Raw genomic sequence first — 23,483 nt, 5'->3', positions numbered from 1 at the left:
TTTATTTCTTTAAGAAGACTTTTGTAATAGCAGTTACATAGTTATTGAATGTTCTTTGTTAGACTGATTCCCAGATATTTTGTGCATTTTACAGGGACTTCCACTTCCTGGATATAGTGATTACAATATAGAAACACTGCTGACTTTCGTAGGCTCATTTTGTAGCCTGCAACTTAATACGGTAATTATCTCAGTTTTTTAATTATGATTTTTCTGTGTTTTTTTCCTAATCAAACCATCATGTCATCACCAAATAATGACAGTTTTGTTTCCTCTTTGTGTATCTTTATGACTATTTGTGTATCTTTATGACTATTCCCCTTGCCCGCTATTACTAGTATTTCTACAATCATGTCAAACAATAGCAGAAAAACTTTATTCCTGTATTTATAGAGAAAGCTTCTACTCTTTCTCCATTGCATTTAATGCTAGCTTTTGGTTAGAGACAGATACTTATGTTTATCATTAAAAAAAGATCACTTTATGCTTATACTTTGTAGGGCTCTCTCTTTCTTTGAATAAATGAATGCTGTATTTTGTCACGGGCTTTTTCCAAATATTTATATAATCACATGGTTTTAGACATTTTTGTTTTTAATATGATATGATAACTGTTTACCTAAGGCTGAATCATCCCTGAATCATTGGTGTAAATCCAACTTAATCAGAGTGAACGGTTTCCTGAATAAATTGTTCTAATCTTTCACTCAGGATTTTATTTAAAATTTTTGAAATGGTATGAGTATAATTTTATTTGCTTTGTTATTCCCTAGTTTAGTTATTATAACTACATTTCCTTCATAAATAAGCATCTGGTTGAGTATTTTCCCCCTCAATATTTGAGAATAATATATATAGCATATATATTATTATTCTTTAAAAGTTTGATTGGGTTTTCCTGTAAATCCATCTGAAATGGATTTCTTTGGTCGTTCCATTATAGCTACTTCAATGCTTTTTGTGAGATTTTATTATTTAATATATTTACTTGTGTTCTGTTACTTTGGTTAATTTATATTTTTTCAGGTAATCTATCTCTTCTGAATTGTCAGTTTTGTTTTTACACATAACTATGTATTATAAGTTCTAATAAACCTTTTTTATTTCTTATATGTTATGATTTACTTTTTCATTTATTGTGTTTCTTATTTTTTTTACCTGTTTCATTTATTTTGTTAATTTGATTTTTCCTATAATTAGCTGGTTCTTCTTGAAGACCTATTATTGTTAAGCTGTTGCTGTGTATGCAGAGGCAACGGTTTTGAGTAATATAGAAATGATGTGTTCTTTTAACATAGTTGCTTTTTGCTTCTCTTCTGTCCTCCAATTTGGTTTTTTTTTTTTAAGCAGGGCAATTGGGGTTAAGTGACTTGCCCAAGGTCACACGGCTACCAATTTGGTATTTTTGTATTCCAATTATGTTCATTTCTCTTTTGCTTCTTTGAAGAAACTCATAATCAAGGATTTTTCTAACTTGCTTAGTTTTATTTTCCTTAATTTCTGTATTGAAACTATGAATTCTGAAACATATTCAGTCCTATTTTCTTTTCTTATAGATTTCATCTTTCTTTTGAACCATTCTGGAACTTTTTATTGTCCCATATTTTCTTGGGATTCCATAGGATTCTACATTTCATTAGGCATTGGTTCACTTTTGTTTTGAAATGTTTGAGATAGCTTTGTGCTTTCTTTGAAGGTTTAATATTCATTCTTCCTTCTAATTTTAGGATTCTCTGTTGACATAACTACTTGTACTCTGGTTTTTACTGAATTTTCAACGTTTTCCCCTTATATTGCCCTGTCACTCACTTTCTCCCTCTGCTGGTACACAGTAATCCTCTACCTCAGCTTCTCATCATATTGAAGGATTAAGCTTTCAATAATCCTGATCCTAGCCCTAAGAAGGACTCTGGCAAGGACAGGACTGGTCTCAGTTCTTTCAGGCCTAATGTAGCAAGTCTTACTGACTCCCTGAGTCAGTTCCTTTCTTGGTTCCCTTCCTTACCTTCTCTGCTTACACCAGTTCAACATCTGCTGCTTTTTTTCAGTTGGGGAAGAGTGGGCAGAGTCTCACTGAGTCTACAATTCTGCAGGTCTCTAACCTACAGTTCACCGCAGTCAGAAGGTGGAAAGTTCCTCTTCCTTCTCCTTATGAATGTCTGTTGCATAATGTAGGGAGGTGTGCCAGCAGAGAAGAGTCTTGGAAGCAAGAGGAGATCCCAATATGCGCTCAGACCACAATTCAACATGTCCATCACAGAGCTCACAGTCTTTTCCCACAAAAGCGTCCTCTTCAGAACTTCATTATTAATGTCTAGAGCATCACCATTCTTCTGATCACTCAGGTCTCATCCTCAGCTCCTCACTCCTACTTGCCCCACATACCAAATCTGTGACCAATCTTGTCATTGCCTTCACATCAGGTCTTATGTTTGTCCCTTTCTCTCCACCGACATAACCTCCAACATAGACCAAGACTTCATCCCCTCTCAAATGAACAATCACATAGATTCCAAATTGATCTTCCTCTCTCAAGCCTTTTCCCACTTTCATCCACTGTCCACAATGAAAATTATTCAACTGGAAATAAGTTTGGAAACAATTTAGACAAAAGTGGTGGATTTGGAGAATATAGCAAGAAGAACCAACTTAAGAATGATTGGGCTTATAAAAAACAAACACCTATTAGAATTTCACTGGCTTTTCTACAAAAATGAGAAACAGCACCATGAATATGATACACCAAAAGGTAAGAGACTGAGGGCAAAATCAGTTTGAGTTTATATATTCTCATATATTTTTGAGGCCAAGTCTTGAGATTTAGAAGTGAGGAAAGTGAAGAGAGACCAACAAACTAATTTTAAGTATGACAGATAAAGAAAAAAAATTGAGGAAATGAAGGTAGAGAGGCAGCCCTGCCTGAAACAGGGGTAACACACATAAAAGATATACAGGAGAGAAACTGGCTTAAGGTTTAATACACGTGTTAAATTTTGGAAAAGAATAATATTACAAAATGAACAACCTGGCAAACACAATGGCTTGGAAAAGTGTAACGACGAGCTTCAATGTAAATTGATTAAATTCCTCTACAAAAAAAAGAGGAAGAAAAAACGTTAATGGATGGATGAAAAACACATCCCAAGAATATCCCCCCAAATATTCTTTCTACAAGCAACTTATTTGATCTGAAAAAATATATATAAAATTAAAAATAATAAAATGGATTAAATTTTACCATTTTTCAGCCAAGGCAGAAAACCTGGAGTTGCAGTGATAACGCTGGAACAAAACCGAAGTCAAGTGAGAAAACTCAATGTGCTTTCTAAACAATCAAACAATAAACATTAAGCACCTACTATGAGACAGGTAATATGCTAAGCACCGGGATAAAAAAAATTAGGTAAAAGATAGTCCCTGCCCTCAAGGAGCTTATAAGATGGCCACTGACAATTACCGAACTTCTCATTTATAGCATTTAGTGGTATATAATCTAAATCTGTAAATTAACAGTTAACTAATACACACAAGAGGGGCAGCTAGGTGGCACAGTAGAGTCAGGAGGACCTGAGTTCAAATGTGACCTCAGACACTTGACACACTTACTAGCTATGTGACCTTGGGCAAGTCATGTAACCCCAACTGCCTTGCCTTACCCTCAAAAAAAAAAAAAAAAAAACAAACCCAAAACTAATACGTACAGAGAATTACAACGAATAACGATGATGATGATGGGAGACTCATCCCACTAACGGAACATGATAAATCAAACAAAAAGATAACCAAAAAGGCAGTGCCAGACATAAATGGAGTGCTGAAGAAATTAGGTATGTGAAGAAAATTGAAAGGAAGATAAGAATATATTTTTTCAAATACCTATGCAATATCCATAAAATTGATCATCTATCAGGATAAAGTCTGAGATAAATTCAGAAAGGCAGAAATTTTAAACACATATACAGATCATATGTGATCTGTAAAAAGAGTAAACAAAGCCAATATTATCAAGTGATGCAAGGCTATACAGAAACTACAAATAACTTGTTGCTAAGGTAAAAGAATAAATTATAGAAACAGTAACAGATTGTAATGAATAAAGTAGCCATATAAATACAACACATTAAAATGTATGAGATGCAGACAGCAGTACTCAGAGACAACTTTATATCCCTGAGCACTTTTATTAACAAGCAATAAAAAGAAAAAATTAATGAGTTAATCTTGCAACTAAAAAATTAGAAAACGAAGTTAATAAACCAAAAGCACGTATAAAGGGAATTATGGAAATAAAAGAATAAAACAGTAAACAAGAAGTGGTAAGACCAGTTGACATTTATATGGCATAGTAAGATTTGCCAAATGCCTTACAAACATCACCTGCTTTGATTCTCCAGGCAGCCTTGAAGTTTGATACTTCAAGTAATTAGTATCCTCATAGTACAAATGAGGAAACTGAGGCTGAAAGAAGTTAATTCCTTGTTCATAGTCACACAGCTAGTAAGTGGCAGAAGTAAAATGTGAATATGAGATTTATTTATCCAATATAATAGCTTTTCTTTTTGATAATGAAATAAACTTAATTTTTAAAAATGGGAGTGAGGAAAAGTAAAATTTCAAAATTGTAAGTGATGAAAGAAAACTTGTGATGAAATCAAAAGAAAAACTACTCGAGATGATGACATGTAACTATTTCTCCACAAAATATAGTGAAACACAGTGATCAAAGTATTTAAGTTCAAAGACCCTCTGTAATAGCCTCTGAATATTACTTTGCATGGTAATTTCATCGATTCTGATGAATTCAACTGTCATCTATATGAAGATGATTCTCACATCTAGACACCCAGCCCAAATCTCCCCACCAGCTAGCTACCTTTTGGACATCTCCAATTGAATTTTCTGTAGGTATCTTTAACTCAGCATGTCCCAAGCACTTAGCATGATGTTTATTAAGAAAGGGCTTGCTAAATGCTTGTTCACTAGACTAACTAGAACTCTTTGGAGAATGTTAAACTTTTTGCTAGTAAATTGCTATAAATTGCACAACTAATTTTACAAATGAATCTCTCCAATTTGCATTTTGTTTTAAACCTTAAAGCAAGCAAATATTTCAAGTATAAAAAGTGCTTTATTGCAATAATATTTTGCAAGCCGAAAACTATTTTATAAGAGAGAGGGAGAGAAGTGAGAAAGAGAAGATGAGAGAGAGTGTGAGAGAAAGATGTGGGGTGGGGGTGGGGGGGAGAGAGAGAGGGAAAGAGAGAGAGAGAGAGAGAGAGAGAATAAAACAATCACCTATTCAAGAAATCTATCATCTTCTTAAAATGTTTAACAAGTTGTGGAGAAGAAATTTGGAAGCAATACATAATTGAAAAAAAGCCACTTGTGTTTTTCTAATTTTCGCCTTTCACATCCAGGAATCCAAGCCTGGACTGCTGGGCTGAGGAGCCATCATGCATTCTGGGCAGTGGCCACTCGTATATTTCTACTTCCAGATTCCAATTCCTCTTTTTCTTCATGGGTTCGTTTCTACTGTAACAGACTGGGTGGACAACGATCTTTCCAGGTGCAGCAGGGACAGCATCTGCATTATTAGTCTTCCTAGATGAATGGCTTCCCCTTCATGAAGTTGGGGACAAAGCCAGCATTAGGATAAAGCATCTTCTTTCTTGAACCTACGGAAAAGCCTCCTTTAGATTTACTCCATGTATTGTCATAATGGGAGTGATCTTCAAGGCAGCAATTCCAGGAATTCCTACATTTCCATGGACAAGATCTTTTCCTCCAGTTTAGAAACTTCCATCAATAATTTTTTTAGTTATGGGGGAAAAATGAATTATATTTTCAGCTAGATTATTTGCAACGTCCAAAACAAAATACTTAAATAATAACTGAAAATTTCAATGATTATTTCAATTAAGACATGTGACGTGGGTTAGTCTGTGTTCTGTGGTCCAGGTGGCTTGCTTTTCATAGCTGTAGAATGTGGGTCCCCAGACAACCCTGAGAAGATTTCCTGCATCCTCTCACTTTGTGGGATAAGCCAAGTTCTCAGCCTCTTATTTTCCCATTCTCCTTGCACCAGTTGGTGGGTTGGCACGGTCTAGAGGGTAGATTATGCTGCTCCTTACCTCTGTAGCAGGGCCCAGTTCCTGTCACTTTTTAAAAAAGACCTTCATGAGGGGCAGCTAGATGGCGCTATAGCAGATAGAGCCCTAGGTCTGGAGTCAGGAGGACTTGAATTCAAATCCTGCCTCAGACACTTACTATCTGTATGACCCTGGGCAAGTCATTTAGCCCCTATTGCCTCAGGGGAAAAAAAACCAACACCTGCAGGGGTGTGGTTGATGTTTCTTCTAGCCAATGGCTAGCTGCCCTATAATTCCATCAATCTGATAGTAGAATTTCATATTTCCTAAAGATCTAACACTTCCGTCCTTATAATTTCTTTATACAATGTGAATGGGCCTCTTCCATTTTCCCACCCTTAGAATCTGTGACTAGATCTCTCAAAATACGAGCCCCTTAAGGTTTCCCATCCTTCACAACACAAACGGAACCACTTACCCTTTCAGGGCAAAGGTCATCAAGTAAGCCGGAGGCAGGGAAACTTAACTGATCAAGGTCTGGGCTCACCCACATACACGTGTAATTTATATTCAAGTGAAGGGTTTTGACAAAGTACAATATCCATTTGTGTTTTTAATAGGAATCATAGAAATTTTAGTTCCTATAATAAAAATCATAGGAATGAAAGGATGTTTCCTTAACATTATGAAAAATATTCAAAATAGCTAGCCTTATATGTGATGAACAGCTATAAAATCATAAAAAACATTCCTATTAATAGATGATGTTAAGGCATATTTAGAAAACCCAAAAAACAACCCAAAAACACCAAGGAAAGAAATGAACTGAGTAGGATAGTAGGATATAATAATAAACCCACAAAGACAGCACCTCTGTATATTGCTAACAACCAAAAAAAAAAATCACTAGCAAGAGAAATAAAAATTAGAAAAAGGACAGGATTAGGAAATACTTGTTATATAATCTATGAAGATATATGCAAGCCCATGTAAAGTCAATGATAAAATACTTCTAACAAAGGTTAAGGGAAAAATAAATTGGAGAGCTAGCCAATGGACATGCCTATGTTGGACTAAAATAATCAGGATGGTGAATACCTAAATGTAAAGATTTAACTCCATGCTTATCAAAATACCAATGGGCTACTTCACAATTCGGTAAAGGAGCAATTTATTTAAAAGGACAAATGGAGATATGAAGGAGGGTTTTGCTACCAACAGTCAAATTATATTACACATCTATAATTATCCACATGGTCTAATACTCCATCAAAAAATAGGCAAATAGATGAATTGAACTGGATAATCCAGGTTAAGAGCCAAAGACATATAAAAAATTACTATTTGGTTAATCTAACATCACAAAAAAATGGAGGAATGGAATCCTCATTCTGCAAAAATTGTTGAGAAAACTGGATAGCAGTATGGGGGAAAATAGTATTTGATTCACATTTCACATCAGTTACTTCAATAAATTCCAAGGAGACTGTGTTTTCAAGATGAGAAGAAAATAGAATAATATATCATCACAACTCTGGAGAAGAATTCTTAACTAAACTCAACAAATAAGAGAAATAAGAAGCAAAAGAGATGGATGTAAGCGTACAAAAATAAAGAATTTTCCTACGACCAATAACAAGCTGGGAGAAAATCCTTGCCAGAAATATTTTTAATAAAACTGACACCCAAAATTTCTATGGAATTGACAAATTAATAAGAGTAATACCTATTTCCCAATGGAAACTCAGGCCAAAGAACAGGGAGTTCTCAAAAGAATAAAAATCATCGATATGATTGAAAAACTACTCAAATTCCCTAACAGCTAGAGAAATACGAATTAAACCAACCTAGAGATAACACCTTACCCCTAATTAAATCAGCAGACATATTTTAAAATGATTACGACTCAATGGTGGCACAGCTGTGGAAAACAAGCATGCTCTTACTGGTAATGGGAACTAATACAATTCTTTTGAAGAGTGATATTCGACAATTCAGCAAACATTTATGCAATGAATACGTGCAAGGCACTATGCTAGGGACTGGGAATACAAAGACAAAAAGGAGAGAAAAAGAAAGAAAAAAGTTTCTTAATAAAAACACATAGTGGGGCAATATTATTAACAGAAACTAAGGAGGGGATCAAATGGACAGTAATATATTGAGAATTGACAATAGATGGCATAGGCGTTGTAGTGAACTCTGCCTGATATTTTACAGAAAAAATTGAGGCCATTAGCCATGAACTCCCCCCTTGTTCCCTCTTCCTAATGTCCTATGCCTCAGATGCCTTCGACCTTCTCTCCTCCTTGCCCTGGTTACACGTGATGAAGTGGCTTCACTCCTGACCAAGACCAACCCCTCTACTGCCCAAATGGTCCGATTCCATCCTGTCTCCTCCCACAGACTGCCCCCTCTGTCATCCCTACTTTCTCACTTAGCTTCCATCTCTCCCGGTGTACTGGCTCCTTCCCTACTGCCTATAAACATGCCCACGACTCCCTCATCCTGAAAAAACCCTCACTTGATCCTTCTATCCCAGCGCCTCCACTTTCTCTCCTCTCTCTTAACCCTTTACAATCTGGCTTCCTACCTCATCATTCCACCAAAAATGTTCTGTCCAAAGTTACTGATGATCTTTCAGTTGCCAAATCCAATGGCTTCTCTCAACCCTCATTCTCCTTGACCTCTCTGTAGTCTCTGATGGTGTTGATCACTCTCTTGCCTCCTCTTTGCTGTCTTCTGGACAGCCTTTCTCCTAGGTCTCTTCCTCCCTGACCCCTCCCTTCTCTGTCTCCTTAGCTGGATCCTTGGGTGTCTCCCAGGGCTTTGTCCTGGGCTTTCTTTTCTCCTTGCTAGGTACTGCTTCACTTGGTGATCTCATCAGATCCCAAGGTTTCAATGATCATCTCTATACAAAAAAGTCTCAGATCTATTATTCAGCCCTAATCTCTCCCTTGACCTAGAGGTCTAGGCTTCTCCAACTGTCTTTCAGACATCTCAAAGTGAATGATCAGTAGACACCTTAAACTCACTACATCCAAAAAGGAACTCATTATCTTTCTGCTAAGCCGTCCCCCACCTCCTATCTTCCCTACAACTGTAGAAGGCAAAACCACCCATCCTCCTGGTCCCTAAGGCTCACAACCTAGGAGTCACCCAGGATTCCTCTTTCTCACCCCTCCTATCTGATATGATGTCTGTTGGTCTCCCCTTTACAACATCTCTCAAACATACCCCTTTCTCTCCTCTGACACTGCCACCCCCTGGTACAGACCCTCATCACCCCACTTCTGCTGGGGTGGGGAAGGGCTGTGGAGGATGGGGGTGAGGGGGGAGGAGCTGCCTGACTCCAGTCCCTCCTCATGCCAATATTTCCTCCATTCAGCCACTAAAGTGATTTTCCTAAAGTGAAGTTTCTTTCACCTATTCATGCTCAGTAAACCAGTGGCTCCCAATTACCACTGGGATCAAATACAAAATGCTCTGTTTGGCATTCAAAGCCCTTCATAACCTTACCCCCTTCTACATTTCCAGGCTTCTTCCACCTTAACACATGCTCTTCGTTCCAGTGACATGGGCCTCATAGCTGTTCAACCAAGACCCTCCATCTCTGGACTCCAGGCATTCTCTCCGGCTGTCCCCCCATGCCTGGAATGCTCTCCCTCCTCTGCTCTAACTACTGACCTTCCTTTCTTCCTTTAAGTCTCAACTAAAACTCCACCTTCTACAGGAAGACCTCCACAGCGCCTCTCAATTCTAGTGCCTTCCTTCACTGATTATTTTCTACTTCTCTAGCTTGTTTGGTACATACTTGTTTGCATTGTATCTCCCCCATTAGATTGTAAGCTCCTTGAAGGCAGAGACTTTTGCCTCTTTTTGTATCCCAAGCACTTAACCCAGTGTCTGGCACATGTAGTCATTGAGTTTTTTCAGTCATGTCTGACTCTTCATGACCCCTTTTGGGGTTTTCTTGGCAGAGATACTAGAGTGGTTGGCCATTTCCTTCTCCAGATCATTTTACAGATGAGGAAACTGAGGCAAACAGGGTGAAGTGACTTGCCCTGGGTCAAACAGCTACTAAGTGTCTCAGGCCACACTTGAACTCAGGGAGATGAATCTTCCTGACTCCAGGCTTAACAAATGTGTCATTGATTATGACGTTAATTGAGGCCAGTGGACTTGCCAGTGGCCTCACAACTATCACATGGCAATGTACCCAGTTCTTGCTTGCCATCTAGTCACTCCATCACACTTCCTCTGTGAAGATAATGAATTCCATTTTGGACGTGTTAAGTTGGAGATTCTGAAGGTACACCCAGGTAGGATCGGGCAGGCAGGTGCTGATGTGGGGCTGGAACTAAGCAGAGAGAAGATGGCTCAGGGAGCTTCGAGCAGAAAAATGCTAACTGCATCTTTGGGAGACACACACACCCGTCCCTGCGAGTGCCGAGTGAATTAGTTGTGGGCTAATCAAAGGCTGGATTGGGGGCAAGGGATATCCAGCACCCGGGCCCAGAGCCATTACAACTAGCGAGTCGAACAATGAACATTTACTAAGCACCTACTATGTGCCAGGCACTGTGCCAAGCACTAAAAAACCCACAGTCCCTATCCTCAAGGAGCTCACTTTCGAATGCAGGAAGACAAGCACCAAGAGTGCTGATGCCAAAGTCAGTGCAGGACTGAGTCAAGGCAGGAGACATCTGGGGAGGCCAGAGCTGGAAGGGCCCTGAGCTCAGGGACTCAAGAAGAGCCCAGAAGTACTGAAGCATCACACTGAGAACTCCTATAATGTCTAATCTAACAATCTAAAGCTGCGTCCCAGGGAGGTTCACTCTGTCTGACCTTGGGGACACCACTTTGCAGAAGAGGTCAGCCCAATATAACAGAGAGGAGACAATAGAGCAGGGCCTCCTCCCTGAGCTGGGGAAGAGAAGGAAAATTGTCTGTCAAATGCCTGTGAATATGCCCCATGCCCTCCTTGTTAGTCAGTTTTACTCACATAGTATATCTCTTGGTTGTGTTTAGTAACAGAGCTTGGAGAGGGAAGGGAAAACGAGGCAGGGGACCTGTGATCTCATCCAAGAGAAAACTTCTGGTATTTTTAAAATTCCCTCTAATGATGGAGATCAGCAACCCATAGGTAACATCCGGTCTCGCCTGGGACATTGAGAGGTGCCTGGGCCAGGGTCACACAGCCAGGATGGGCAGAAGCTAGGCTTGAAACTCCCCTGGGCTGAAATAGATTAAAATGTCACTGGAAATGTTTAACAAAATAAAAATGCAGCATAGATGACCTTAATTTGTGGCTTTTTAAGCCAATCTGCTACCCACAAGAGGAGTCTGTTTTACTGGAGTTTGACACCAGGCTGCTTTTCAGTTACAATGAGTAAAAGTTACGGGTTTTTTTTCAGAGAATAAGGAAAGGTAGAATGACAAACTCCCTTCTCCTAGAGTCCTAAGCAGGGGGTGCTGGGGCCTGAGGTTCAGAAAAGAGAGGGGGCAGATGGCAACTAAAAGTCAGAAGGAGGAACCAGCCAGATGACCTGGAGTCTGGAAGCCCCTGAGTTCAAATCTGGCCTCAGACACTTCCTAGCTGTGTGACCTTGGACAAGCCACTTAACTCTGCTTGCCTCAGTTTCCTCATCTGTCAAATGAGCTGGAAAAGGAAGTGGCAAACCGCTCCAGTATCCTTGCCAAGAAAACCCCAAATGGGGTCACGGAGGGTCGGACATGACTGAACAACAACATTATTAGCTATTATTATTTGCAATCTTACACCTGCCATGCTTTTGTAGACCAACAGTATTAGCACATCAGAGAGCCACAGGGCAGGAAGGAAGAATCTGTGGGCCGAAGCCTTGGCCTCCCTTTTGTCCATACCACAGCTGCCTCCAGCCAGCGCATTTAGCCACAGAAGGGAAGAGAGGGAGGAGAGGGAGAAAGAGGAGACACAGGAAGGGGAGGAGGAAGAGGATCTTGCTATAGCACAACTGTAGCTGTTTGGGGGGATCTTTCTTTGTGTCTCTAAGTGTGGTTGGCTCCTTCTGGGAGCAGTCCCCTGCAGAGAGGGCTGGGGCAGCTCCCAGGTGCCTGGCCCTGCTGCCAAGCTTCTGGAGGCCCACTGGGATGTGACTGGTGATCAGATCCTGCCACCGTGTCAGCCGCATGACCCTGGGCAAGTTTCTGAGCCTTACTTTTTTTCACCTTCCAAATGAGGAAACTGGACTCCATGATCACCAAGGTCCCTTCAGATTCTAAACTGATGACTTTGAGTCTCTGACCCCAAAAGAACTCCTGCTCCCTGGACCTGTCTGCAACCCCTCTCAGTAGAATTTGACTGCATTTGTCAGGGTGGGGGCTCCCATGTCATAGTTTGCTGAAAACTGAAGGCCTTTTTTTAAAAAAAATGAAATGCTGTCTAGCCATATACTTCTTCAACCTTGCACTTATGAAACCGACTTTATTCAACCCAAGTCTGTGACTTCACAATTGTCCCTGTTACAATTCATCTTCCTAGATTCAGCCCTAAGTTCCAGCCTGTGAAGATCATTTGAGATTCCTGACTCTGCTATCCCATGTGTTCCCAACTTTGTGTCCCTTGCACATTTGATTAGCATGCTGTATATGTCTTTATTTAAGTCATTGATTAAAAAAGCCAACCCAGTAACATTAAACAGCATAAAGCCTCAAACAGATCCCCATGGCACTCTACTGAAGATGTTCTTCCAGGATGACAAGGAGCCATCTGATGGCTGCTCTTTGACTCAGTTCTTAATTCACCTGTACTAACATCTTGCACATGAGAGAAGTTATTAAAACCTAAGTTACGGTCCAGAGACCTGGGAAATTAGCCTAGATTTAGACTCAAACCACACTGAGGAAATGACCATGAATGAATCCATGAAGTCTAAGCCAGCTGAACACAAACACAGGGTGGCTCATGGATCTGTGGTTTAGTTCCTCCAGTAGTTTAGTCAACAGTCTGTATTGGTTATCCAAGGACCAGCCCTGTGAGCCATATCGAAGACATCACAGATCCACTGAAGCCTTGACACATTCAAGTTCCAACATCAAAACCCAAAGAGATTCCCTCCACTTCAGCAATTAGGTAATGTCCCTTTCCTCTGGAATAATGTCCTCTCATTCCAAGTCTCAGACTCTGATCTTCTAGGAAGATGACCAAGAGAAATGGTCTCAGAATAATCCAACTTCTAGAAACACCCCCAAAAAGCATACTAGATACTGGTAAACAGAGAAACGATAGCACAGGCCAAGAAGAAAAGCTTAAAAAGCAATGTCTTTAAACAAACACAAGTATCCAGCCCAGATGCTGGGCTGTTACCAAGTATGGTAACCCCCGAGGATTCGGGCAAGTCCACTGGGCAAAGTACTCACAGAAGCTGAGACTCTTGGTAAGTAGTAAGGACTCAGTCATTATGTTACATTAGCAGTAGGGACTGAGGCAATGGGACAAGTTCCAGGGAAAATGAGATTCTGCTCCTCATACTGTGGGGGAGGGGATTGTAGGGTGTCCTCTGAAATGGGCCGCCCACGTGCCTCCATCCCTTCTTAGGAGAGCATGAGGTAGCCCAGGTGGAGAACAGGGAACGCTGCACATATTATCCAACTCAGGCTGTTTTATTGATGAAGTCAGAGGGCTTCTGAAGACCTGAAAAAGTGAGGGGCAAAGATGACCAGAGCCCATTAGTGCCCAGCAGGCCATGGTGGAAGAGGGCTGACTTTGGAGCCCAGAAACAAGTACCAGGAAGACCTGGGTTCAAACCCTATCTCTGACCCTCAGTGACTGTGTGACCTTGGCCAATTCACCTGTACTTTATAGGCAACCCAGACTCTGAAGCTGAGGTAGGGACCAAAACCTAAGGAAGATGGCAGATCTTAAGCCCAGCAATCATCAGCTATCACCAAAGCCTAGTTGAGCAGTGAGTGAGCCAAGGTCAGGGACAGAGTTTTCTCTCCCCACGCTTCCCCTGCCTCCACTCCATGACCACCACAAGCTACTGAGCAGACAGCACGGCTCTGTCAGGGTCTGGTCTGGCTTCTCTAAGTCCAAGGGCAAGGGGGAAAGAAAGAAAAGCACCAGAGCTCACTTTTAGATACCTGGGAGGGAGGGCGGGCAGAGCATGGGACCCCCTCCCTGCCTCCATGGGAATCTATCCGCCCTCTTTGTCTCTGGATCATCCTGAATCCCTTATGTCTTCTCAGCACAGGGAGCCATGTACCCCAAGGGAAAGTGTCCCTTCAGGGCCTGCAAAGGCCCCTGCCTGTGGGTGGGAAGCTCATCTCTCCCACATGCCGCTCCCCACATGGATGAAGTCACTGTCCCTTATCTCCCCCTACCCCCTCCCACCGCCAGAAAAAAAGACTTGAAACTATGTGTCAACAAAGTCTCCCAGCTGGAGCTCCAAAAGCTGGTCAAAGAGGCATTTAACCAGGGCATGGTTAAAAATCAAACCCCAAAGTAAATGAGATAAAGTCTTGTGAGAACAGCAAGACATAAACAGAGACTTGCATCAGGGGTTTCAGATTGCTGAAACAGGAAAAGCCACGCTGGGGAGGGAGCTTGAGGCCTCAGCTGGACTCCCCATGACCCCGGGAAGGTAGTTCAAGGTTTATTTTCATTAATAAACAGCAATCCACGTGGCCCAGGGGGTGGAGGTCAGGCCTTGAAGTTAAGGTCTGGGTTCAAGTGTGGCCCATTGTGCCTAAGGCTGGATGACTGCGATGGCCAGGGGAACCTCTCAGAGCCCCCAGAAAATTCTTAAAGACTAGATGGTGCCAACCCACTAGCTGAACATCCATCTGCACTGGGGGTGGCTCGTTTTCTACCCCGATTTGCACTAGTACACTCTGAGTTCCCTACACTGAAAGCTCCCCACACTGATGAAAGGACTGTCCCTTCCTCATGGGAGAAAAACAGTTGTGCTTTAAAATGTTTTGATGTTAAATGGTAAAACAACAAAGCCAAAGGAAAGAACACAGAGAGTCCTTAGACCTTGGATCACTGACAGAACCTGCCTCCTTCCATTAGAGAGACCCAGGGCTAAAGGTGCCAAATGATGAATACACCACTGGCCATAGCCACTACATGGGTCTGTTTTGCCGAACTCAGTGTCTTTGTTAAAAGGGACAGCTTTAAGGGGGCGGGAGGGAGAGATCACAACGATATAATAAAAAAGCACCAAAAGGATGCCTATTTTTAAAAAATGAAAGAACAAAAACTCAGCCGTACATATAAGGTTTCCCATTTGGTGTGAAGGAAATAAAGTCTACAGGAGAAACCAGAAAATGAAACAAAAGCAGAAAACCCCAATAAAAACAATCGAAGAGAATATAATTCAGAGCAACATGAGCTATAAATGGGACAAACTCCCCTATAAAAAGAAGGGTCAGGGGTGAAATTCAAAAGCAAGACTAGTAGGGTCTTAAGGTCTATCTCATGTTTGTAAGGAAAACTGGGCTGAGGATCTAGAGATTAGTACAGAGCCTGGCCTGTGATGACTGCTTGACAAATACTTTTGCATTCTCTCATTCATCTATTAATTTATTAAATGACTATTAGGTTTGCCTCACTGAACTAGGCAACGGGAATACAAAGACAAAAGCCAAACAGACCCTGCCCTCACAGAACTTATAATCTTTTTTCTTTTTTTTTAATTAAGATTTTTTATTTTTAGTTTACAACACTCAGTTCCGTATGATCCTGAGTTCCTGATTCTCTTCCCCTCCCCCCCGCAAGATGGCATGGAATCCAATATATCTTCCACATATAACTTCACATTGAACTTATTTACACAATAGTCAAGTTGTAAAGAAGAATTATGACCAATGGAATGAATCAGGAGAAAGAAGAAACAAAATGAAAAAAAAAAACAACCCAAAAACAAAAACAAAAGAGAGGAAAAAAAAAAGGAGAGCAGTTTGCCTCAATCTGCATTCAGACGCCATAGTTCTTTCTCTGGATGTAGATAGCTTTCTCCATCATGAGTCGTTTGGACCTTGAGTCTTTGCACCTTGTGTTGCTGAGAAGACCCAAGTCTATCAGGGTTAGTCCTCACAGAATCCATATATCTGTGCTTGTGCATAATGTTCTCCTGGTTCTGCTCCACTCACTCAGGTTTTTCCAGGTTATTATGAAGTCTGTATCATCCCCACTTCTTACAGCACAATAGTATTCCATTACCTTCATATACTACAACTTGTTCAGCCATTCCCCAGTTGATGGGCATCCCCTTGATTTCTAATTCTTTGCTACTACAAAAAGAGCCGCTATAAAAATTTTTGTACATATGGGTCCTTTTCCCACTTGTGTGATCTCTTTGCTATACAATCCTAGAAGCAGTATTGCTGGGTCAAAGGGTATGAACATGTCTTTATAGCCCTTTGGTCATAGTTCCAAATTGCTCTCCAGAATGGCCGGATCAGTTCACAACGCCACCAGCATTGTGTAATAGTGTTCCAATTTTCCCACATCCTCTCCAGCATTTATCATTTTCCTGTTTTGTCTCTTTGGCCAATCTGACAGGAGAGATGTGGTACCTAAGAGTTGCTTTGATTTGCATTTCTCTAATCAATAGAGATTTAGAGCATTTTTTCATATGCCTATAGATATCTTTAATTTCTTCTTCTGAAAACTGCCTGTTCATATCCTTTGACCATTTCTCAACTGGGGAATGACTTATATTCCTATAAATTTGACTCAGTTCCCTGTATATTTTAGAGATGAGGCCTTTATCAGAGACACTAGTTGTAAAGATTTTCTCCCAATTTTCTGCATCCCTCCTAATCTTTGTTGCATTGGCTTTGTTTATAGAAAAACTTTTCAATTTAACATAATCAAAATTATCCATTTAGCATTTGTAATGCTCTGTATCTCTTGTTGTGTCATGAGTTCTTTGCTTTTCCATAAATCTGACAGCTAAACTATTCCTTGCTCTCCCAAATTGCTTATAGTATTAGCCTTTATTCCTAAATCATGAACCCATTTTGACTTTATTTTGGTATATGGTCTATGCCCAGTTTCTGCCCTACCATTTTCCAATTTTCCTAGCAGTTTTTTTGTGAAATAGTGAATTCTTAGCCCAGTAGCTGGATTCTTTGGGTTTATCAAAGAGTAGATTGCTATAGTCGTTGACTACTGCGTCTTGTGTACCTAACCTATTCCACTAATCCACGACTCTGTTTCTTAGCCAGTACCAGGTAGTTTTGAGGACTGCTGCTTTATAGGGCAACTTAATATCTGGCCTGGCTAGGCTGCCTTCCCTAGCATTTCTTTTCATTAATTCCCTAGATATTCTAGACCTCTTGTTCTTCCAGATGAATTTCATTATTATTTTATCCAGCTCTGTAGAATAATTTTTTGGTAGTTCGATGGGTATGGCGCAGAACTTATATTCTAAAGTAGGGAGGAGAAGTGGTAGTGATAAACATAAACATAAAAACCATGCCTAATATTTACAAAGTGAAATGAGAAGGGAGGGCACTAGCAGCTGGAGGCAGAAGGTGGCATTTGAGCTACATCTGACAGTTAGGTTCCTCTTCATGGAGGGTTTTGAGCAGAGGGTCCATGATCCGGTATCAGGCACAGGGGCCTCAGAGGCCAAACCAGGGAACCAACAAGGAGGGGAATCAGTCTCAAACAGTGTCAGAGGAGGGGCTGGAACCCCAGACTCCTGACTCTGAGTCTATGCAATATGGCCTGCCACTTTATACAGAAGTATATGACAAGGCTTCCGTATAAAATGAGTATTTATACAAACTGTTCCCAGATACTGAAAAGGATTATAGGTTAAACAGTTTGTCATTTTGGACAAATACGATGTTGATTCTAAAACCTAAACAAGGATGAAGACCTTTGGCAAGTGTAGAGTAGCCTGGTTTGATGTGAATGGATAATGAGGGGCATGTGAACAAAGTTATCTCTGTGGCAGCATCTGATTTGGGGAATCTTGTATGATCTTGCCCTCCTACCTGCTTGCTGCCTTGAGTCTATTGCTATTTTGTAATCAACAAACAATAGAGGAAGCAAAAGCTCCTGTTCTGTGCACCCCTTACCCATTGAAGCTACAGAGAATCATCTGCAAAACCCTCCCTGTCCCTTCTCAAGTTCACCAAGGAGCCAGGGAAAAAAATAGAGATAGGATGAAAGAGTGGGGATAGAAAAATGTCCCAAATTTGAAACTGGAATGAATGAATGAATGAATCAACAAACATTAAGTGTCTACTATGCTCTAGGTATTCGGTAACAAGGTGGCACAGTGGATAGAGCGCTGGGCTTGGAGTCAGGAAGGTTCCTCTTCCTGAGTTCAACTTTGGCCTTAGACTCTTACTAGCTATGTGACCCTGAACAAGTCACTTCACCCAGTTTGCCTTAGTTTCCTCTTCTGTAAAATAAGCCTGAGAAGGAAATGGCAAACCTCTCCAGTATTTTTGCCAAGATAACCCAAAACGGGATCATGAAGAGTCAGACATCTAAACAACAAGAATGAATGAGTTGATCAGGATAGAAGACAAATCCACAAAATATATTGGAGATAGAAAATGCATTGTGGAAAAATGCCATTTGGCATAGTGACAAAAATACTAAATGCTAGGTTATTACTTTTCTTTGCAATACTTCAAGGATCTATAATTTGTTGGTAGTGAGGGGCAGAACAAAGATTTGAGTTTTCAGGTTTCTTTTGCTTTTTTTTTTAGAGGGGAGAAGGCAGGGAATTTGGGGTTAAGTGACTTGCCCAAAGTTACACAGCTAGTAAGTGTGTCAAGTGTCTGAGGCTTGATTTGAACTCAGGTCCTCCTGACTCCAGGGCTGGTGCTCTACTCACTGTGCCACCTAGCTGCCCTCAGAACAAATATTTGAACCCAGGTCTTCTGACTTTCTAAATTCAGAGATCTTTCCACTAAACTATGATGCCTCTTCTGATGCAGGTCATGACCCCCAAATCCTTTAGTAAATGTCTCTGAGACAGAATTCCTCATCTTGCAGCCAAACTGGTAATGAGCCTCAAGGCTGGTAGAGGAGAATGAGGACTGGCGACTGGCAAAAGGCCATTGGGTTTGATAATTAAGAGATGAGTGGTGACTTTGGAGAGGGTAGTTTGGGTGGAATGATGACATTAGGAGCCAGATTGTGAGGGTGAGTGAATGATTGGAAGAAGAGGGAGAAGGGAGGATGTGGAAGTTCCTATACAAAGGCAGATGAGATGTAGGAGAGTTATGTCTGCTAGCAGAACCGTAAAGAGGCCTCCCTGTGCCTCAGAGGAAGACTTGGGATGGAGGTAAGTTTTTCCAAGAAAAAATTTAAAACCTTAAGGGCAAAACAAAGGAAATCATGAAAACTGGAGATACTTTATTCTTGGCTAGAAAGAGTGAATCTTAAAAAGATGACTATTTCCCCCTCAATTAATATATGAATGCAAGGCAACAACCAATAAAAAGCCCATGAAGTTGTTTTTAAGCTCAATGAATGCACAATAAAATACATCTGGAAGAAAGATGGAAGGCAAGACTAGCCAATAAGACTTTGTATTACCTTTCTAAACAAGGTAACGATGGTGGATTCTCTGTGTAAATTTAAAAATCTATTAAAAAGTGGTAATTACCAAAACTGTATGGTACTGTTTAAAAAAACTTTCAGATCACTGAACTAGAACAGACATTCCAGAAATGGGTACAAACAAAAGCATTCTTACTCTGTGTCAGGCACTGTGCTAAGTGCTGGAGATACAAACACATAGTTCCTGCCCACAAGGAGCTTCTATTCTAATAGGGTAGTGATAACCAAGGAGGTGTGTGTAGGTTGGAGAAATGAATGGAAGTTGGTAGATTTACAATAGGATTGGGTCTTAAAATTCATCTAATCAAGCTCCCTCATTTTACACAGTAGGTAGAGCCCTGGACCTAGAGTCAGGAAGATGTGGGTTGAAATCCAACCTAGGTGTGTGACCTTTGGGCAAGCCACTCAGCTTGTTTTGCCTCAGTGTCCTCACCTGTGAAATGGGGATAATACCAGCACCCACTTTGCAGGGTGGTTTTGAGAGTCAAGAGACATAATAATTGTAAAGTGCTTTGCATGAGACCAGGAACATACTAAGTGCTACAGAAATGTAATTGTGTTATTACATAAAAACAACGGGGGCCAGAGCATGAAGTGACTGGCCATCCTCAGGTGGCTGCTAAGTGGCCGGGCTGGGATTTGAACACAGATTACAGAACATGCTGAGTGCATATTCAGCTCTCCTCCGTGGTACCATGCTCCCTCCTCTCTGATAAATCAGAGGGAGCACAATAATTTCCTTTTTTGCCCAACCCTTGATTCCATTCCCATTGGGAGGGAGCGCCCCAGGCCCAGAACTCCTGCTAGCAGCACCAATTGGCGGCACCTGCTCAGCAGCTCACAGATGGAGCGAGCCGTCCCAACGAATGGGAAAGGAATTCAACCGATTTTGGTGGGACAAATGGAGGTCGATGTGGAGGAGAATGAATCTGGGCCATGCTTCGAGCCAAGCAACTGCACCCGATTCCAAATGTAGCAAAGAAATATGAAAAAGGATCTATTTTTAAAAGAGCTAGAGGAAAATAGAAAAACCTATGTATCCCAACTGTGGAAAGAGGGGAGATCACCAGAGAAAAGAGAGAAAGAGATGTAGTGAAATGGTTTTGGTCTGTGCCTGTGCTTTCAGGAGAGAAGTTCCCCATGTGGAAACCCTGCCTCCTGGGGGAAAACTAACCCTTTCTAAAGAGAAATCTGGCCTTCCAAGGTACAACAGCTTTCATATACTTTGACTTGGTAACTACACACACACACACACACACACACACACACACACACACCCCTACACCCTTATACACTGCAAGAATTACCCGTTTAAAAAAACCAACACAAAAACCAACACCCCAAACACCCCAGGGATTTCCACAAAGATCCACAGAGCAGCACCTTTCATCAGTGCCTACAAAAACACAAACTGGGAATAATTCAAACGCTGTCCCAGCCAGCTAGTGTATAATAATCACCCGACAGAGTAGGATGAGGCTGTGAAAAAGTCCAAAGACCACATCAGCACACAGAAAAGTATTCATGAAATAATATGAAGGGAAAGCAAAAGCCAAAGAGCTGTGATCCTCCGGGTCTGCAGCGAAGGAGAATCTGGGAGAATCAGGGAAGGAGAAGGTAACCCACTAGGGTTCGGTGCTCATTACTTAGGTAAAGACTTGTAAATCAGTCATTGAAAAAGCTAAAACTAAAACAAGATCGGATCTAACACCTAGAGGTCTCGGTCCTGCCTTTTCCCATTTCTTCTAAAAGGAGAAGCCCACAGAGAAGACTGTCTACATCTGCCACGTGAACAAAAACATTTGAAAAGCCCATTGAGGAGGAGTGAGCAGCGAGCGAGCGCCCGGCCACTAGCGATCAGTCAGTTGGAGCCCCACTTCTCTCTGTGTCTTGGCCTTCCCCGAAAGTGAAATCCTGACGAAGAATGTCGTGACAGCACCACCTGTTTCAGGAGTGAGGCATTTACTGGAAAAGTAACATTGTATCCACTTTCGTCTTTGTCCTCACTCGGCACATGACAATTTGGAACTTTCTTCGGCATCTCACCAGCTGACACCACTTCCCCCGGGGGAAACCCGGCCTGATTTCAGGAGCAGGCCAGCCCCAGTCACTTCAGAGCGAAACCCCAGGCTATGATAATTATTATTTTAATGGCTACTTACAGCACAGCAAGGCGGAGTCTGGCCCAACGGCCCCAAACAGGCGACCGAACAACAGACGTCTCTTTGCTCACAGACTAAACTTTGTGCCCTTCCCGGCAGTTTCTGGATCAGGTTCCGGCTGACACACAATGACTCTGGCCTTGGAAGCTGCTCCGCAGTTTAGCAAGGTGGGCGGGGGCGGGTTTGTCCAAGTTAACTCCTCTGATAGCTGCTTATCAGGGACTTCTCAAAGGTCAGGCTGGAAGTGTTCAAAGAGCTTTACGTGGGAAGAAATAACAGAGAAACTTGTAAATCGCCTAATCCCTGGGAGCTCCTGCCTGGGAATAAAAGGTGGAGAGAGCAGGGGGAACCCCTCCAGGGAGCTCACTCCCCCACCTCATTCCACCCCTACCCCCCTTTTAACCTTTCTTTGTATCCAGAGTGCACAGCACCGTGCCTGACACAGAGCAAAGGCTTGCTGATTGACTAGCTGACTGATGTACGTGCCTCCACCTCGGCAACCCCATTTTGTGAATCATAACTGAAAAAGGCCAGAAAAAAGTCGTGGGTCTCCCCACACCACATATTCTAGTTTCAAAGTCTCTAATCTAAAGAATAAATGAGAGGGCTTCCTTTTTCTGCCCTGTGAGAGGTCTAAATTATGCCACTAACAGAACTGAGACTTCCAGGATAGGGGAGAAAGATTGGATCCAGGCTGCCCATCCTCACCAAACAAACATCTGGCATACGAGCTTACTGGCTGGCAAGGATGATGCCAAAGAGGTCAGAAAAGACCTCAGGGAGGAGGCGGGCTCTGAAGGGAGCTGGAGACTCTGAGGTGCAGGTGAGGAGTCATGAGGCCCCCCCCCTGGCAAAGATAGATCTTAGAGAGGGACAACACAATTGTGTGTCCGTGTGAAGGATGGAGGCCAGTTTGGCTGCCAGAATGGGAGAAGTCAGTCCGTGGCTTGGTCAATCAACAAGCTTAGTGCTTACTGTGGGTCAGGCGCCCTGCTAAGAACTGGGGAGACAAAGACAAAGTCGCTTCCCTCGAGGAGCTCCCAGTCGAAGGGGTGAGGCCACATGTAACTACGGAGAGTGATGCATTAGCCTGGGAAGGGAACTAGGGGCCCGACTGTCCCAATCAGAGGAATGACTGCTTTATACTAGAGCCCATGGAGCTTTGGCAGCAGGGATGTGGCTTGGTGGATCAGATGAGTCACTAAGAGCACTACTGACATTTCTACCGCCTTGGATTGGCCCAGTCACGAGGGGAAGGGTGGCCACTCCCCAGTTAAGTACTTTGGCCAGTTCTATTAGATGGATTCAGAAAGGAGGGCCGAAAAGGAAAGTGCAAAAGATTCTGAGGACCAGACAGCTTTACTGACAGAGGACAAAGTCACCAACAAAAAACTGAAGCAATAAATTTGTTTTACAAGCTAGCCAGCCGTAAGATAAAGCCACAGGAATTGTCTCTATTCTCACAGTGCTCTGATGGAAATCAGGAAAAAGTGAAAGGCCTCCCTGGAACCACCAGCTGCCTGGGGGATGGTTCTCACTGTCTTTGAGATCTCAGCAGGTCTGAAGGAGGCTTCATTCCCTCCTTCCCCACCCTCCCAGCTCTCCTTCTGTTAAAACACCCCAGTCCTTCCAGCCACCATCCCCATCCCTCCA

The 23,483-nt window shown here is 41.9% G+C and overlaps 1 protein-coding gene and 1 pseudogene across 1 annotated transcript in view; both read right to left on the bottom strand.

Annotated features, from left to right (window-relative positions):
• The window catches only part of MAP3K13 (mitogen-activated protein kinase kinase kinase 13), a 143,633-nt gene extending 121,547 nt beyond the window's left edge, over positions 1 to 22,086 (bottom strand). The window contains exon 1 of the mRNA XM_036767005.1: positions 21,831 to 22,086. The gene's annotated coding sequence lies outside the window, so the exon portion shown is untranslated. The remainder of the gene's footprint in view (positions 1 to 21,830) is intronic.
• On the bottom strand, positions 5,452 to 6,022 carry LOC118857436 (annotated as a pseudogene).
• Positions 22,087 to 23,483: the final 1,397 nt, after the last annotated feature.

Source organism: Trichosurus vulpecula, chromosome 7 (genome assembly GCF_011100635.1).
Source record: "Trichosurus vulpecula isolate mTriVul1 chromosome 7, mTriVul1.pri, whole genome shotgun sequence".
Taxonomy (NCBI): Eukaryota; Metazoa; Chordata; class Mammalia; order Diprotodontia; family Phalangeridae; genus Trichosurus; species Trichosurus vulpecula.
The sequence above is the reverse complement of the archived record's forward strand: the minus strand, read 5'-3'. Positions and strand labels throughout refer to the sequence as shown.